Source organism: Bombina bombina, chromosome 2 (genome assembly GCF_027579735.1).
Source record: "Bombina bombina isolate aBomBom1 chromosome 2, aBomBom1.pri, whole genome shotgun sequence".
Classification (NCBI taxonomy): Eukaryota; Metazoa; Chordata; class Amphibia; order Anura; family Bombinatoridae; genus Bombina; species Bombina bombina.
In genome coordinates this window covers 807,523,325-807,543,511 of record NC_069500.1, presented here as the reverse complement: position 1 = coordinate 807,543,511, position 20,187 = coordinate 807,523,325, and the positions used below count along the sequence as shown (strand labels likewise).

The 20,187-nt window shown below is 41.8% G+C and overlaps 1 protein-coding gene across 1 annotated transcript in view; it reads right to left on the bottom strand.

Annotated features, from left to right (window-relative positions):
* LOC128647309 (solute carrier family 12 member 2-like) overlaps window positions 1-20,187 on the bottom strand; it is a 415,312-nt gene that overhangs the window by 10,740 nt on the left and 384,385 nt on the right. The gene's annotated exons all lie outside the window — the stretch shown is intronic.

Below are 20,187 nucleotides of genomic sequence, written 5' to 3'. Positions count from 1 at the left end.
CAGCTGTTCCACACAGTGCGGTTGCGGTTCCTGACTGTGCTGAAAACTAAACAGGCAACAAGTAGGATTGCTGAATTACTAGTTAAGGATACTAGAACCAAGGTAAGAGTAAGACTCAGGATATGCAGGAGACCAGAATATTGAGAGGAAGTTCTGTGAAACTATCTCAATTAACCAGCAATGGGATTAGGGAGGAAGTGCTTTAAATAGGCAAGGCCTTAAAGGGACAGTACATAGGAAAAGGTACCATAACCCTTACAAGATCAGACTTAATAGTCTTTAAAAACAGAAAACTTGATTCTGTCAATTCAGACTATACACATGGGAGGGTCTATAAATGGTTAACTAACACGTCAGAAAGTAGGGCTAGGAGACCACACAGACCTAGTAGAGTACACTTCACTACAATTGATACTAGTGGGGCTGAGTCATCAGATACTGATACAAGCATCTTGCGCACGACTCAAACATCACCAAATATATACACTCCACAATCTTCACACCACGCTCCATATGTAGATAGGGGCCACTCTACACTGGACCATTTTTTAGGGGTGACTACGAGATCACGGGGAGGGGGAGGAGACATAGACCACACATCAGGAGGGTGGGGAGGCAGATACAGACCCACACGCCGCAGCCGGCGGAGGATATAGTGGTCAATTTAAGTAAACACAAACTGACCCCAGCTGAACGACTAACCCTTAATAAAGGTCTGTCTTTTGTGCCCAGCCCAGAATTTGATCTTAAGATTGACACTTACAAACTAAATAGGATCATGAAAATCAAAGAACATTTTCAATACTCTCCATTGAGAGAGGAAATAGCCAGTTCCATACAGAAGTGCAAAAAACCCAGCACATTTGAGCCACAGAATAGCAGCGCTAGTACCAAGACTTACATGAGGTTAGTTACACAAGATATGGAACATGAAAGAAAGAACAGGGCATGGAAACATAACTTAAGTAACATTGAGAGGAAAACCATTAAAACTTTGCAGGATGATCATTCTCTAGTCATCCGCCCCGCAGACAAGGGCGGAGCTATTGTTTTGATGGATTACGATGACTATAGAAGGGACATCCTACAACAATTGGCTGATACAAACACCTATACGATTTTAACCAATGACCCCACCTCCAACTTTAAAAAACAGTTGGATGGAATTTTAAAACTGGGTTATGTACAAGGGTACCTTACTGGACAGATTTACGAATTTTGTGTGACCCAATACCCGAGGGTCCTCATTCTGTATACGACACCAAAAATTCACAAAACACTTAACCACCCACCGGGGCGTCCCATCATCTCAGCGGTACAATCACTGACACAGCCGGTTGCACACTTAATTGATATTCTTCTGCAACCCACAGTGAGGAACATTAAATCATACATTGCAGACACGAATGATCTGATTAGGAAAATGAGGGATGTGGTTGTGGAGACTGGGGACATCCTAGTCACCTTGGATGTCAACAGTCTCTACACCCTTATCCCTCATGACATTGGATTGACAGCGGTTAGAACACACCTCATAGAGGGCACACATTATGAGAGACCACCAGTAGAATATTTACTGACCTTCATGGAGTTCTGCCTTACCTGGAACTATTTTCGCTTTGAGACAGATTTCTACCTACAGGTAGCAGGCACGGTGATGGGGTCTAATATGGCCCCATCGTATGCCAATGTCTTTATGTCTCACTTTGAGAATGAATTTCTCTGGAATACTGATACATCCTCGATTACCTTTTATGTAAGATACATTGATGATGTCCCCCTGGTTTGGCGGGGGGGACAACAAACACTATTAGAATGGTTTGACCACCTCAATAGTACTGAGACACCGGTGAGGTTTAAGATCACTTACAGTGATAAAGAGATACATTTCCTTGACCTTAATATCTATATACAGGATGATCCTTAGGCACTACGCTTTATAACAAGCCCACTGACAGGAACTCCATACTCAATGCAGCTAGCTGTCACCCACTAGCACTACTTAGAGGCATTATCAAATCCAAGATGATTAGGGTAATACGCAATAACTCTAATAATGCCACAGGGGTCTCCCAGCTACAGCTTATGAGGGACAAGTTCCTTCAGCGGGGCTACAAAAAGCGCATAGTTGATGAAATCTTAAAAGAAGTTTTGTCCTATACACAGGAAACTCTCATTTATAAAGAAGAAACAACTCAGGAACAAAACAGATTAATAATGGCAACCACCTTCGCACCTAATACCACAGAAGCCGGCAAAATATTAAGAAAGCATTGGCCAGTGGTTCAATCAGATCCTAGATTGATATTTGCACAAAACCTCACCCCCATGATTGCGTACCGGAGAGGTACTAACCTCCGAGATATCTTGGTAAAGACCGATCCTAAGAAGAGCTACACTAAGGCTACTCATGTTAACATCAAAGGCTCGTACCGATGTTTAGGCTGTACTACGTGCAATGGCCTCATAGCCACCAAAACCTTCCATCATCCTCATACAAATAAGGTGTATACCATCAAACACTCTATTTCCTGCAATACTACGTTTGTAATATATCTGCTCTTCTGCCCATTTGCCCGGTTTTATGTGGGTAAGACCATTGGCACACTCCGTGATAGGATGGCCAACCACAGACGGGCCATACGGCTTGCACTCAGCACAGGAGAGTCCGATCAACCCGTGGCCAGGCACTGTGCATAGATGTCCCATCAGGTGTCGTCCATCAGATACATCCTGATAGATCACATTCCCCCCTTGGACAGGGGTGGAGACAGCAACAAAGCCTTACTCAGTCGAGAGGCAGAATGGATGTACAGGTTGTTCCCAGGGGGTCTAAATTCACCACCAGACTTTAAGGCGCTCATTTAGATTGGAGACACATTTCAGGGTACGGCTTCTAGTGTAGTGCTCCATTCTTTCGGGCATGCTGGAAACCAGGCCCCGCATGGGGTAGATTTTTTAGCATATACCGAAGACTTGAGTGGGTGGGGGACACGAGAGTGATCCCCGCTGCTCAGAGGATAAGACACTCACCAGGCAAGTTACCTATACATACTTTCTCCTATATCTATATAGTGGGCCGCCTAGTCTGAATACCCCCTAACATACTCCATGGATACCGCAGGGATGTTATACATAAGGTTGAAATACATGAACTGTATACTACACTTCCAGGGCCCATAGAGAAGTGGAAGAACCAGATGGCCTGGATAGTAATACCAACATATCCCTAGCTGATTTAGAATGGAGGGGTCTGTTACATAATAGGAAAGTTAATAGAGGACATTGAACATTAAGTTTATGGACTGGGACTCAAATGACGAAATAATGGGATACCAATAATGTAACCTATGTCTATATGCTTATGAGTGATGGAAGTGAATAATAGATGATGATGTAATTGGATATAGTGATTTAATAAGATTGAGAAGATTCGATTGTAGATGGTTAAGAACCACTTGAAAGCTAGTCTCTTTTTTCTAATGTCAGTCATTAGAAATAGTGTGTTATATATATTCTTACTGTCTATTACTTTTTATTATTGTTTTTTATGTGTGTTAGGAAGTAATTGTGTGATATATTGTCATCTAATTGGGCCAATAGCCACTGATTGTACTAAGAAATCTGGTCATGATGGTTGACATGAGGGACTCTATTAGAGGGCAGTGTACATGTATAGCGAGGCGTTGCGCAGTCCAGCTGATGTGCCGTATCTATGTACACATACTGATCCACTAAGTAGTTCCGGCCCGAGATGGTCACCATGGCAACCAACATAACAAATGATAATGCAGAGTGCGGCATTAACGTAACAATGTGAGACAGAGGCCATAGTAATATACAGGCAAGCCTTCAGATGATAAGTTGATATGCGTGTAGGCAACGAAAATTAGTGTAATAAGGTTTTTTTATTTCACAGCTCACACGATCACTGTATTGTTAAGTACTGTGATACCTTATAAATGATGGCTAAACTCTTTCTTTATTTGAGACACATCTGGCACATGGTAAGCCATTACTGAGAGTTGTATATATACCACAATAATAGATCATAAATGTATACTTTTGTTTTTGATTTAACATACCAGAAGCACTGTAGATTGTAATACTTCCGGTTTACTCACTCTGGAACGCAAGCAGTGCGTTCCAGCATGATTGTTTGGCGCTATTTCACTTAGTGAACACAGGTATTTGATATTTTGTTATTTCACATATGTGTATATAAGGTTGCATGTTTGACACTCTAATTGTGCTGATGAAGGGGAAGAGTTCTATGAAAATGTTCCATTAAACAGAGTTTTTCTCCACTTCAAAAAGACCTGAGAGTGCATTTGTTTTCACGGATTATATATATATATAAATATATATATATATATATATATATACAGACAGGCCTGTAAATAATTGGACACTGACACAATTTTTATAATTCTGGCTCTGTATGCCACCACAATGGATTTGAAATAAAACAACCGAGATACAATTGAAGTGCAGACTTTCATCTTTAATTCAAGGGGTTGAACAAAAATATCATATGAAACGCTTAGGAATTGCAACCATTTTCATACACAGTCCCCTTATTTCATGGGGCTCACATGTAATCGGACAAATTAACACAATCATAAATAAAATGTTCATTTTTAATACTTGTCTAAAATCCTTTGCAGGAAATGACTACTTGAAGCCTGGAATGCATGGACTTTACCAAACGCTGGGGTTCCTCCTTTGTGATGCTTTGCCAGGCCTTTACTGCAGCTGTCTTCAGTTGTTGTTTGTTCGTGCGTCTCTCTGCCTTAAGTTTTGTCTTCAGCAAGGGAAATGCATGCTCGATTGGGTTGAGATCATGTGATTGACTTGGCCATTGCAGAATATTCCACTTCTTTGCCTTAAAAAACTCATGGGTTGCTTTTTTTGGGTCATTGTTCGTCTGTAAAGTGAAGCTTTGTCCAATCAACTTCACTGATTCGAAGCAGACAATATATCCCTATACACATCAGAATTTATCCGGCTGCTTCTGTCTTCTGTCACATCATCAATAAATACTAGTGACCCAGTGCCATTGGAAGCAATGCATGCTCATGCCATCACACTGCCTTCACCATGAGCCATCCCAAGCCTTCTCCACACGTTTTCCTTCCCATCATTCTGGTACAGGTTGATCTTAGTTTCATCTGTCCAAAGAATGCTGTTCCATAACGGGGCTTGCTTTTTTAGATATTTTTTGGCAAAGTCTAATCTGGCCTTTCTATTCTTGAAGCTTATGAATGGTTTGCACCTTGTGGTGAACCCTCTGTTTTTGCTCTTGTGAAGTCTTCTCTTTATGGTAGACTTGGATAATGATATGCCTACCACCTGGAGAGTGTTCTTCACTTGGCTGAATGTTGTGAAGGGGCTTTTCTTTACCATGGAAAGGATCCTACGATCGTCCACTACTATTGTCTTCCATAGATGTCCAGGCCTTTTTGTGTTGCAGAGCTGACCAGTTCAATCTTTTTTTTCTTTGAATGTACCAAACTGTTGATTTGTCGACTCCTAATGTTCCTGCTCTATCTCTGAAGGATTTTTTTTTGCAGCCTAAGGATGGCCTGTTTTACTTGCATTAAGAGCTTCTTTGAACGCATGTTGTGGGTTCACAGCAACAGCTTCCAAATGAGAATGCCACACCTGGAATCAACTCCAGACCTTTTATCTGCTTAACTGATGATGAAATAACAAAGGAATAGCCTACACATTTCTATGAAACATCTTTTGAGTCAATTGTCCAATTACTTTTGGTCCCTTGAAAAATGATTTACTATAATAATATCTTTTATATAAAAATATTAAAGAGCTGTAATTCCTAAACCCTTTCTCCAATTTGTATGTACATACCCTCAAATTAAAGCTGAGAGACTGCACTTTAAGCCCATATTCATTATTTAACTGTAAATTTTATTTATTTTAGTAAACAGCCAAAATAACAAAACTTGTGTTACTGTCCAAATATTTACGGACCTAACTGTATATATGTACAGATATATTTAAGAATATCTATTTAAAAAATACATAGAACATATTCCCCTATGTGAAGAACATTGGACTGTGAAATATTTGCAGTAAACACAACATTGGACTGTGAAATATTTACCGTAAACACACAGTTAAACACTTTATTAAATATGAATATTGCAAAAAAAAATTTATTTCATGTTTTCAGCTACTTGACTGAAAAGGGCTCCAATGCACTTATACATACATATATAAATATATATATATATATATATATATATATATATATATATATATATATATATATACAGTATATATATATGTATGTATATATATGTATTTATGTGTTTATATGTGTATATGTATACACATATAAATTCAAAAATACATCTGTACACACACATATATATATATATATATATATATATATATATATATATACATACACACATTCATATACATATTTAGACATGTGTATGTATGTACTTCTATGTTAAAGCCTTTTGCAGTCTTCTTTTTCGAACACCTGATTTGAACAGCCAATAGGATTTAAGCAGATCTCATCCTATTGGCTGATTTGAAATTTTCAGCCAATAGGAATGCAAGGTACCCCAATATAAAAGGGGTACCTTGCATTCAATCTTCAATGTGCGGCAGACCATTGCATGAAGAGGAGCCTCCACGTTGGATGTCCTCGCCGTCGCCGATCCTACTCCGCTCCGTGCCACCTCCACTCCGCGCCACTGGGATGAAGAAAGAAGATGCTCCTGCGCTGGATGAAGATGGAGCCGCCTGGAATAAGACCTTCACCAGGAATGTTGAGTACCTATGTCGGGGGTTAGTGTTAGGTGTTTTTTTTATTTTTTTTGGGTGTTTTATTTTTTTAGAATAGGGCTTTTTTTTTAATGGCCACGAAAGTGCTGATTGCCCTTTTAAGGGCAATGCCCATACAAATGTCCCTTTAGGGGCAATGGGTAGATTAGATTTTTTTAGATGGGGTTGTGTAGGTGGGGGGTTTTACTGTTTGGGGGTAATTTGTATTTTTAAAGTAAAAGAGCTGTTAAACTTAGGGCAATGCCCTACAAAAGGTAACTTTAAGGGCTATTGGTAGTTTAGTGTTAGATTAGGGGGTATTTTTATTTTGGGGTGGATTTTTTGTTTTTATAGGGGTATTAGATTAGGTTTATATTTTTTTATTTTGGATAATTTTGTTTATTTCTGTAATCTTTTTATTTTTTTTTATTTTAATTTAATCTTAGGTTGTCTTTTATGTAAACTTTGGGGGTTTTTTTCATGAAAAGATAGGATTTTTTATTTTTGGTAATTGTAGTTAATTGGGGTTAATTTAGGGGGTGTTAGGTTAGAGGGCTTAGTGATTAGATTGATACTTTGCTTTGTGGGGGGTTGGCGGTTTAGGGGTTAATAGGTAAATTAGGTAGATTGTGTTGTGGGGGTTGGCAGATTAGAGGTTAATAGTGTTAATAGGTAGATTGGGTTGTGGGGGTTGGAGGATTAGGGGTTAATAGTGTCATTAGATACTTTGCGTTTTGGGTGGGTGGCGGATTAGGGGTTAATACATTTATTAGTTATTGCGGTGGGGAGATGGCAGTTGAGAGGTACATATTGCGCATGCGTTAGGTGTTTGTTAAGACTTCCAGGGAGTTACGGTGCTCATATACTCAGTGCAAGGCTTGCAGTGCCTGCCTATGTGTGGCGAGGTAACAATGGAGTAAAATTTCTCAATTTTCGCCATGTAAGTCCTTGCACTGAATATGTGATACCGGCTTGCGACGATGGTTCTATGTTAGTTTATGGAAGTAAAAACAGAGAGCGACAGGTAAAATATATGCGCCGCACTTGTATGCAGCAACGTATATGTGATCGCTAGAGTCGCAAAATAATTGGCGATACCGGCTTTTGTGAGCAACACTGCATATGTGATTGGGCACTGAATCTTTGAGTCCTTATAACTTTTTTATTGCAATTTTTTTAATAGTTTTTATTAGATAGTGTTATTATGAGTGTAACTGTACTTTTAAAAGTAACTTTAATGTTTTTTGTGCACCTTTTTAGTTGAGCGTAACAGTTATTCTGAATTTGCAATATTCTGACGTGCGTTAAATTCAATTGTGCTCGTAAACTAGCCCTTCATACTATGGAATACTTATGCTTAAACAGCTATGACTTTTGCTTTTAAAATTATGACATCACAATAAACGAGTGATAGAAGGCAAATACTATTACCCAATATATATGATTTATATGTACTCAAGGAAGTCTACGTACATTCATTTTACATTAACCTTTGTATATAGTTTATAATAGAAGCTTTGCAAATAGTAATTCTGTAGTGTGTTTTATGTGTGACACAATACATACCTATTACTAATACAGGTACAAATTCTCAAATCTGGAATTCCAAAATCCAAACTTATTCTAAAAGCCAAACTTTTTCACTAATATTTTATTAAAAAACAAAATTAATGCTTACCTGATAAACGTATTTCTTTCTTGACACGATGAGTCCACGGATCATCTAATTACTAATGGGATATATCACTCCTGCCCAGCAGGAGGCGGCAAAGAGCACCACAGCAAAGCTGTTAAATATCACCTCCCCTTCCCTCCCACCCCAGTCATTCGACCGAAGTAAAGGAGAGAAAGGAAGTAACAAGGTGCAGAGGTGTCTGAAGTTTATAACATACTCATACCCTGTCTAAAAAATAGGGCGGGCCGTGGACTCATCGTGTCAAGAAAGAAAGAAATTTATCAGGTAAGCATAAATTTTGTTTTCTTTCTAATGACACGGTGAGTCCACGGATCATCTAATTACTAATGGGATTCAATACCCAAGCTAGAGTACACAGATGATAAGGAAGGGACAAGACAGGGAACCTAAATGGAAGGCACCACTGCTTGAAGAACCTTTCTCCCAAAAGCGGCCTCAGCAGAAGCAAAAGTATCAAATTTATAGACTTTTGAAAAAGTGTGAAGAGAGGACCATGTTGCAGCCTTGCATATCTCTTCCACAGAAGCTTCATTTTTGAATGCCCATGAGGAAGCAACAGCTCTCGTGGAATGAGCCGTAACTCTCTCTGGAGGTTGCTGTCCAGCAGTTTCATAGACAAAACGTATGATACTCTTCAGACAAAAAGAAAGAGAAGTAGCCATAGCTTTCTGTCCCTTACGTTTTCCAGAGAAAACCACAAACAAGGCAGAAGACTGACGAAAATACTTAGTCGCCTGTAAGTGCACGTACAACGTCCAGATTGTGCAGAAGCCGTTCCTTCTGAGAAGGATTAGGACATAAAGAAGGAACAAAAATCTCCTGATTAATGTTCCGGTCAGAAACTACTTTAGGGAGAAACCCTAATTTGGTACGTAAAACTACCTTATCCGAATGAAAAATAAGGTAAGGAGAATCATACTATAATTCCGAGAGCTCTGTGGTAAATCTTTCTAGTCACAGGTTTACAAGCCTGAATCATGGTCTCTATGACCGATTCCAAAAATCCTCGCTTGGATAAAATTAAGCGTTCAATCTCTAGGCAGTCAGCTTCAGAGAAACTAGATTTGGATGAAGGAAGGGCCCTTGAAGTAGAAGGTCCTTCCTCAACGGAAGTCTCCAAGGTGGAAGAGATGACATGTCCACCAGATCTGCATACCAAATCCTGCGAGGCCATGCCAGTGCAATGAGGATCACTGACGCCCTCTCCAGCTTGATTCGAGCAATGACCTGAGGTAGAAAAGCGAACGGAGAAAATAGGTATGCAAGACTGAAATTCCAAAGTACCGCCAGGGCGTCTATCAGTACAGCCTGAGGGTCCCTTGACCTCGACCCGTACCTCGGAAGCTTGGCATTCTGCCGAGATGCCATGAGATCCTATTCCAGCTGACCTCATTTGAGAATCAGGCTGGAAAACACTTCCGTATGAAGTTCCCACTCCCCCGGGTGAAAGGTCTGTCTGGTCAGGAAGTTCAGTTCGTCTCCCAGTTGTTTACCCCTGGGATGTGGATTGCCGACAGACAACAATTGTGGGTCTCCGCCCACCGAATTATCTTGGCTACCTCTGTCATGGCTAAGGAACTCCGCGTTCCTCCCTGATGGTTGATGTAAGCCACAGAAGTTATGTTGTCCAACTGGAACCTGATGAACCGGGCCGAGGCTAACTGGGGCCAGGCCAGAAGAGCATTGAAGATTGCTCTCAGCTCCAGAATGTTTATGGGCAGAACAGACTCTGACTGAGTCCAAGTTCCCTGCGCCAGACTACTCCCTATACTAGAAGGCTGGCATCTGTTGTCACAATCACCCAAGAGGGTCTGCGAAAGCAGGTTCCCTGGGAGAGATGATCCTGAGACAACCACCAAAGAAGAGAATCCCTTGTCTCCTGCTCCAGCTGTATTCGTGGAGACAAATCCGCATAATCTCCATTCCATTGACTGAGCATGTTTAACTGCAGAGGTCTGAGGTGGAAACGAGCGAACAGGATGATGTCCATTGCCGCCACCATTAGCCCGATTACCTTGATGCACTGAGCCACTGATGGGCGAGGAGCGGACTGAAGCGGTAGGCAAGAATCGAAAATCTTTGATTTCCTGACTTCTATCAGAAAAATCTTCATTGATAGGGAATCTATTATGGTTCCCAAGAAAGTTACCCTTGTATTTGGAACTAATTCGCTCTTTTCCAAATTTACCTTCCATCCGTGAGATCGCAGGAAAGATAACAACATTTCCATGTGGGACCTTGCTTGTTGAAAAGATGGCCCTTGGACCAGGATGTCGTCCAGATAGGGCGCCACTGCAATGTAATCGGAGCACCACTAACAGGGATCCCAGAACCTTTGAGAAAATTCTGGGAGCTGTGGCAAGGCCGAAAGGAAGAGCCACGAATTGGAAGCGTTTGTCTAGAAATGCAAACCTTAGAAACTTGTGATGATCCCTGTGAATGGGAACATGCAGTTACGCTTCCTTTAAATCCACCGTTGACCCTCTTGGACCAAAGGAAGAATTGAACGAATAGTTTCCATCTTGAAGGACGGTACTCTGAGGAATTTGTTTAGACTCTTGAGATCTAAAATTGGTCTGAAGGTTCCTTTCTTTTTGGGAACCCCAAACAGATTGGAATAAAACCCCAGACCCCGTTCCTGCATCGGAAAAGGAACTATCACTCCCAGAGAGGTCCCGTACACAGTGTAAGAATGCCTCTCTTTTTGTCTGGTCTACAGATAATCTTGAAAGCAGAAACCTGCCTCTGGGAGGGAAATTCTTGAACTCTAGTTTGTATCCCTGGGACACTATGTCTACTGCCCAGGGATCCTGAACATCTCGAACCCAAGCCTGAGCGAAGAAGGAAAGCCTGCCCCCCACAAAATCCGGTCCTGGATAAGGGGCAGGCCCTTCATTCTGTCTTTGATTTAATAGTAGGCTTTTTGGATTGTTTTCCCTTGTTCCAAGACTGATTGGGTCTCCAGGAAGGTTTAGACTGTTCCAGCTTGGAAGAGGAAGCGGAAGAATTTTCCTTGAAATTTCGAAAGGAACGAAAATTACTCTGACGTCCCTTTTGCTTGTTTCTCTTATCCTGAGGGAGAAGATGACCCTTTCCTCCCGTAATATCAGAGATTATTTGCGTCAAACCCAGTCCAAACAAGGTCTTTCCCTTGTAAGGAATCGCTAAAAGTTTAGACTTAGATGACACATCCGCAGACCAAGGTTTTATCCATAAAGCTCTGTGGGCTAGTACAGCAAAACCTGAAATCTTTGCTCCAGTTTGATAACCTGTATGGAAGCACAAGTAATAAAGAAATTAGCCAACTTAAGGGCTTTTATCCTATCCTGGATCTCATCAAGGGGAGTGTCTGTCCTAATAGCATCAGACAACGCATCAAACCAATATGCCGCAGCACTAGTGACGGTAGCAATGCACACAGCAGGTTGCCATTGTAAACCTTGGTGTACATACATCTTCTTGAGTAAGCCCTCTAATTTTTTGTCCATAGGATCTTTAAAGGCACAACTATCTTCTATGGGGATAGTAGTTCTCTTGGCCAGAGTGGAAACAGCTCCTTCTACCTTGGGTACTGTTTGCCAAGCCTCCTTGATAGAGTCCGCTATGGGAAACATTTTTTTAAATATACGAGATGGAGAAAAAGGGATACCCGGTCTCTCCCATTCCTTAGCAATGATCTCAGAAGCTCGGTCTGGTACTGGAAATACCTCTACCGAGGAAGGTACATCAAAATATTTATTTAGCTTACTGGATTTCTTAGGATTAACTACGACCATAGTGTCGCTGTCATCCAATGTAGCTAAAACCTCCTTGAGTAACAGACGGAGGTGTTCTAGCTTAAATCTGAAAGATACAACTTCAGTATCAGCAAGAGGAATTACACTGGCAGAATCTGAAATTTCACCTTCAGATGCTACCGAAGTATCTTCCTCCTCAGGCTTCTGGGAGGGGGCATTCGAAATAGCAACAACTGCGTCAGAAACCTCGCTTACTGAATGTTAGTCTTTCCTCTTACGCTTTCCCTGCAACATGGGAAAAGCAGACAACGCATCAGAAACTGCAGAAGACATGAGAGAAGTGATGTCTTGCAACGTAACTCCAGGAGGAGCTAGAGAGGAAGCGCAGGGCACTGCATGTGTGGGCGGTAAAATTTGGGACGCTTGAGGAGAAAGCTGCGGCATATATTGAATATTCTGATTAGACTCCTGAACAGCATCTGCCTTGTAAAATGTTGGCTCAGGAAAAAGTCTATCCCTATAATTTAAAGTCCTCTCAATACACGAGGAACAGAAAGGGATTGGTGGTTCCACATTGGCATCAAAACACAAAGAACAAGTGACATTTTTCAAAGCCTCTTGGTCCATTCTGACTCACAATGGATCAGATTAACAAATAATAACCTTAATTTTTTTAATAAAAATTAAAATAGAAAAAACACATAATTTATGCTTACCTGATAAATTTATTTCTCTTGTAGTGTATCCAGTCCACGGATCATCCATTACTTATGGGATATTCTCCTTCCCAACAGGAAGTTGCAAGAGGATCAACCACAGCAGAGCTGCTATATAGCTCCTCCCCTAACTGCCATATCCAGTCATTCGACCGAAACAAACAGAGAAAGGAGAAACCATAGGGTGCAGTGGTGACTGTAGTTTAATTAAATTTTAGACCTGCCTTAAAATGACAGGGCGGGCCGTGGACTGGATACACTACAAGAGAAATAAATTTATCAGGTAAACATAAATTATGTTTTCTCTTGTTAAGTGTATCCAGTCCACGGATCATCCATTACTTATGGGATACCAATACCAAAGCTAAAGTACACGGATGATGGGAGGGACAAGGCAGGGATTAAGCGGAAGGAACCACTGCCTGAAGAACCTTTCTCCCAAAAACAGCCTCCGAAGAAGCAAAAGTATCAAATTTGTAAAATTTTGAAAAAGTGTGAAGCGAAGACCAAGTCGCGGCCTTGCAAATCTGTTCAACAGAGGCCTCATTTTTAAAGGCCCAGGTGGAAGCCACAGCTCTAGTAGAATGAGCTGTAATTCTTTCAGGGGGCTGCTGTCCAGCAGTCTCATAGGCTAGGCGTATAATACTCCGAAGCCAAAAGGAAAGAGAGGTTGCCGAAGCTTTTTGACCTCTCCTCTGTCCAGAATAAACGACAAACAGGGAAGATGTTTGATGAAAATCCTTAGTAGCTTGTAAGTAAAACTTCAAGGCACGGACTACGTCCAGATTATGTAAAAGACGTTCCTTCTTTGAAGAAGGATTAGGACACAATGATGGAACAACAATCTCTTGATTGATATTCTTGTTAGAAACCACCTTAGGTAAAAACCCAGGTTTGGTATGGAGAACTACCTTATCTGCATGAAAAATCAGATAAGGAGAATCACATTGTAAGGCAGATAGCTCAGAGACTCTCCGAGCCGAGGAAATAGCCATCAAAAACAGAACTTTCCAAGATAAAAGCTTAATATCAATGGAATGAAGGGGTTCAAACAGAACTCCTTGAAGAACTTTAAGAACCAAGTTTAAGCTCCATGGGGGAGCAACAGGTTTAAACACAGGCTTAATTCTAACCAAAGCCTGACAAAATGCCTGGACGTCTGGAACTTCTGCCAGACGCTTGTGCAAAAGAATAGACAGAGCAGAAATCTGTCCCTTTAAGGAACTAGCTGATAATTCTTTGTCCAAACCCTCTTGGAGAAAGGACAATATCCTAGGAATCCTAACCTTACTCCATGAGTAATTCTTGGATTCACACCAGTAAAGATATGTACGCCATATCTTGTGATAGATTTTCCTGGTAACAGGCTTTCGTGCCTGTATTAAGGTATCAATGACTGACTCGGAGAAGCCACGCTTTGATAGAATCAAGCGTTCAATCTCCATGCAGTCAGTCTCAGAGAAATTAGATTTGGATGATTGTATTAGAAGGTCCTGTCTTAGAGGCAGAGTCCATGGTGGAAAGGATGACATGTCCACTAGGTCTGCATACCAGGTCCTGCGTGGCCACGCAGGCGCTATTAGAATCACAGATGCTCTCTCCTGTTTGATTTTGGCAATCAGTCGAGGGAGCAGAGGAAACGGTGGAAACACATAAGCCAGGCTGAAGAACCAAGGTGCTGCTAGAGCATCTATCAGCGTCGCTTCTGGGTCCCTGGACCTGGATCCGTAACAAGGAAGCTTGGCATTCTGGCGAGACGCCATGAGATCCAACTCTGGTTTGCCCCAACGATGAATCAATTGAGCAAACACCTCCGGATGGAGTTCCCACTCCCCCGGGTGAAAAGTCTGACGACTTAGAAAATCCGCCTCCCAGTTCTCCACGCCTGGGATATGGATTGCTGACAGGTGGCAAGAGTGAGTCTCTGCCCAGCGAATTATTTTTGAGACTTCTAACATCGCTAGGGAACTCCTGGTTCCCCCTTGATGGTTGATGTAAGCCACAGTCGTGATATTGTCCGACTGAAATCTGATGAACTTCAGTGTTGCTAACTGAGGCCAAGCCAGAAGAGCATTGAATATTGCTCTTAACTCCAGAATATTTATCGGAAGGAGTTTCTCCTCCTGAGTCCACGATCCCTGTGCCAATCTGGCCTGCGAAAGGTCATACCCTCGGACAGGTGGACCCGAGACAACCACCAGAGAAGAGAATCTCTGGTCTCTTGATCCAGATTTAGCAGAGGGGACAAATCTGTGTAATCCCCATTCCACTGACTTAGCATGCATAATTGCAGCGGTCTGAGATGTAGGCGCGCAAATGGCACTATGTCCATTGCCGCTACCATTAAGCCGATCACCTCTATACACTGAGCCACCGAAGGGCGCGGAATGGAATGAAGAATACTGCAAGCATTTAGAAGCTTTGATAACCTGGACTCCGTCAGGTAAATTTTCATCTCTACAGAATCTATAAGAGTCCCTAAGAAGGAGACTCTTGTGAGTGGGCATAGAGAACTCTTTTCCTCGTTCACATTCCACCCGTGCGATCTCAGAAATGCCAGAACTATCTCTGTATGAGACTTGGCAATTTGAAAGCTTGACGCCTGTATCAGGATGTCGTCTAGATACGGAGCCACCGCTATGCCTCGCCAGAAGTGAGCCCAGAACCTTCGTAAAGATTCTCGGGGCTGTAGCCAACCCGAAGGGAAGAGCTACAAATTGGTAATGCCTGTCTAGAAAGGCAAACCTTAGGAACCGATGATGATCTTTGTGAATCGGTATGTGAAGGTAGGCATCCTTTAAGTCCACTGTGGTCATGTACTGACCCTCTTGGATCATGGGTAGGATGGTCCGAATAGTTTCCATTTTGAAAGATGGAACTCTGAGGAATTTGTTTAAGATCTTTAGATCCAAAATTGGTCTGAAGGTTCCCTCTTTTTTGGGAACCACAAACAGATTTGAATAAAAACCCTGTCCTTGTTCCGTCCGTGGAACTGGATGGATCACTCCCATTACTAGGAGGTCGTGCACACAACGTAGGAATGCCTCTTTCTTTATCTGATTTGCAGATAACCTTGAAAGATGAAATATCTCTTGTGGAGGGGAAGCTTTGAAGTCCAGAAGATATCCCTGAGATATGATCTCCAATGCCCAGGGATCCTGAACATCTCTTGCCCACGCCTGGGCGAAGAGAAAAAGTCTGCCCCCTACTAGATCCGTCGCCGGATAGGGGGCCGTTCCTTCATGCTGTCTTAGAGGCAGCAGCAGGCTTTCTGGCCTGCTTGCCTTTGTTCCAGGACTGGTTAGGTTTCCAGGCCTGCTTAGATTGAGCAAAAGTTCCCTCTTGTCTTGAAGCGGAGGAAGTTGATGCTGCACCTGCCTTGAAATTTCGAAAGGCACGAAAATTAGACTGTTTGGCCTTTGATTTGGCCCTGTCCTGAGGAAGGGTATGACCCTTACCTCCAGTAATGTCAGCAATAACTTCTTTCAAACCAGGCTGAATAAGGTCTGCCCTTGAAAGAAATGTTGAGTAATTTAGACTTTGAAGTCACATCAGCTGACCAGGATTTGAGCCATAGCGCCCTACGCGCCTGGATGGCGAATCCGGAATTCTTAGCCGTTAGTTTAGTCAAATGAACAATGGCATCAGAAACAAATGAGTTAGCTAGCTTAAGAGTTCTAAGCTTGTCAACAATTTCAGTCAATGGAGCTGTATGGATGGCCTCTTCCAGGGCCTCAAACCAGAATGCCGCCGCAGCAGTGACAGGCGCAATGCATGCAAGGGGCTGTAAAATAAAACCTTGTTGAATAAACATTTTCTTAAGGTAACCCTCTAATTTTTTATCCATTGGATCTGAAAAAGCACAACTGTCCTCAACCGGGATAGTGGTACGCTTTGCTAAAGTAGAAACTGCTCCCTCCACCTTAGGGACAGTCTGCCATAAGTCCCGTGTAGTGGCATCTATTGGAAACATTTTTCTAAATATAGGAGGTGGGGAAAATGGCACACCGGGCCTATCCCACTCCTTACTAATAATTTCTGTAAGCCTTTTAGGTATTGGAAAAACATCAGTACTCACCGGCACTGCATAGTATTTATCCAGCCTACACAATTTCTCTGGCACTGCAATTGTGTCACAGTCATTCAGAGCAGCTAATACCTCCCCAAGCAATACACGGAGGTTCTCAAGCTTAAATTTAAAATTAGAAATCTCTGAATCAGGTCTCCCCGAATCAGAGACGTCACCCACAGACTGAAGCTCTCCGTCCTCAGGTTCTGCATATTGTGACGCAGTATCAGACATGGCTCTTACAGCATCTACGCGCTCTGTATCTCGTCTAACCCCAGAGCTATCGCGCTTGCCTCTCAATTCAGGCAATCTGGATAATACCTCTGACAGGGTATTATTCATGATTGCAGCCATGTCCTGCAAAGTAATCGCTATGGACGTCCCTGATGTACTTGGCGCCATATTAGCGTGCGTCCCTTGAGCGGGAGGCGAAGGGTCCGACATGTGGGGAGAGTTAGTCGGCATAACTTCCCCCTTGACAGACCCCTCTGGTGACAATTCTTTTATAGATAAAGACTGATCTTTACTGTTTAAGGTGAAATCAATACATTTAGTACACATTCTCCTATGGGGCTCCACCATGGCTTTTAAACATAATGAACAAGTATCCTCTGTTTCAGACATGTTTGTACAGACTAGCAATGAGACTAGCAAGCTTGGAAAACACTTTAAAGCAAGTTAACAAGCAATATAAAAAACGTAACTGTGCCTTTAAGAGAAACAAATTTTGACAAAATTTGAAATAACAGTGAAAAAAGGCAGTTACACTAACAAAATTTTTACAGTGTATGTAACAAGTCAGCAGAGCATTGCACCCACTTGCAAATGGATGATTAACCCCTTAATAACAAAAACAGAATAATAAATGACAAAAACGTTTTTTAAACACAGTCACAACAACTGCCACAGTCTACTGTGATTGTTACCCTCCTCAAACACGACTTTGAAGCCTTTTGAGCCCTTCAGAGATGTCCTGTATCATGCAGAGGGAAGCTGAATGTCTCTGTCAGTATTTTTAGCTGCACAGAAAAGCACTAAAATAGGCCCTTCCCACTCATATTGCAACAGTGGAAAGCTTCAGGAAACTGTCTCTAGGCAGAAATCAAACCAGCCATGTGGAAAAAAACTAGGCCCCAATAAGTTTTGTCACCAAACATATATAAAAACGATTAACATGCCAGCAAACGTTTTATATTACATTTTTATAAGAGTATGCATCTCTATTAATAAGCCTGATAGCAGTAGCTATCACTGCATTTAAGGCTTTACTTACATTAATCCGGTATAAGCAGCATTTTCTAGCAGATTCCATCCCTAGAAAAATATTAACTGCACATACCTTATTGCAGGAAAACCTGCACGCCATTCCCTCTCTGAAGTTACCTCACTCCTCAGAATATGTGAGAACAGCCATGGATCTTAGTTATTTCTGCTAAGATCATAGAAAATGCAGGCAGATTCTTCTTCTAAATACTGCCTGAGATAAACAGCACACTCCGGTACCATTTAAAAATAACAAACTTTTGATTGAAGAAATAAACTAAGTATAAAACACCACTCTCCTCTTACGACCTCCATCTTTGTTGAGGGTTGCAAGAGAATGACTGGATATGGCAGTTAGGGGAGGAGCTATATAGCAGCTCTGCTGTGGGTGATCCTCTTGCAACTTCCTGTTGGGAAGGAGAATATCCCATAAGTAATAGATGATCCGTGGAAAATGCAGGCAGATTCTTCTTCTAAATACTGCCTGAGATAAACAGCACACTCCGGTACCATTTAAAAATAACAAACTTTTGATTGAAGAAATAAACTAAGTATAAAACACCACTCTCCTCTTACGACCTCCATCTTTGTTGAAGGTTGCAAGAGAATGACTGGATATGGCAGTTAGGGGAGGAGCTATATAGCAGCTCTGCTGTGGGTGATCCTCTTGCAACTTCCTGTTGGGAAGGAGAATATCCCATAAGTAATGGATGATCCGTGGACTGGATACACTTAACAAGAGAAACTATACTGTCCCTTTAAATTTTAAACCGTAACTTTTTTACTTAAGACTGCAGAATGAGGTATTAAGCTAAATAACAGAAAAGACACACCTCTACACCTCAGCTTCTTTGCTGAGGTGCCTACCTGCCCTGCTACACCGGAGTTTTGTCCTCTTTCAGTAGATAAACGATCCGGACTCCAGCAGCAGATGAAATAAACCGTTCTCCAGTCCTAGAAACGCATGCTTTCAGAAATCATGCGTTTCTAGACAGACCCTGGAAATTCTGATCCTCCGCACTAGGAAGTGAAGAAAGTGGCATGCAATGCAGATTGCCGCCTCACTTAGCTCCGCCCCTCGTGGGCGTCCTCAAAAACAACAATCTCTCGGTCGGCATATTGATTAAAGTTTAACCGCCGGGAGAAGTGGAACCACCACTGTTTAAAACCAAGCAGACTATTCTCAGCCCCAGTGAGTGCATAAACTGCTGTCTGAGAGAATTTAAGTGTCCCTTATTTAAATTAAAGTGCCTTAAAATAAAATGGCCCCTTTTTTTATTTTTTCTCTTTGAAATAAAGTGCCCACTTTTTCTGAGTGTCTTCTCCTTCCTAGAAATAAATAAAGTCAGCACTTACCTCACAAATCTGCCCGACAGCAAGGCAGCTCACCAGGTTTGAGAGGTCCTCTCCCTCACATAGACCTGTGGAAAGAAAAAAAAAACTAAGTAATTTCAATCAGGCTTTCAGAGTTAGGGCAGCATAAATTATATGGGAGGCACAGTGAGAATTATGTCCCACAAGTTCCCATTGCTCTAAAGCCACCACTGCCCTACTGAAGAGACTGATGTGGATTACGGCTACACCCTAGCACAAAGCAGCACAATATTGCACTACTTAAAAAATAATAAAATCTTGCTTGAAGAATCATTTTCTAACACCTAACTTTACCACTTCCTTGCTCTAACACAGGCAAAGAGAATGACTGGGGTGGGAGGGAAGGGAGGTGATATTTAACAGCTTTGCTGTGGTGCTCTTTGCCGCCTCCTGCTGGGCAGGAGTGATATATCCCATTAGTAATTAGCTGATCCGTGGACTCATCGTGTCATTAGAAAGAAAATAGTATTATGAAAAATTACTATTTTCCCTTCCTGTAAGGTCCTGTAGGTCACAAAATATAAAAAAATA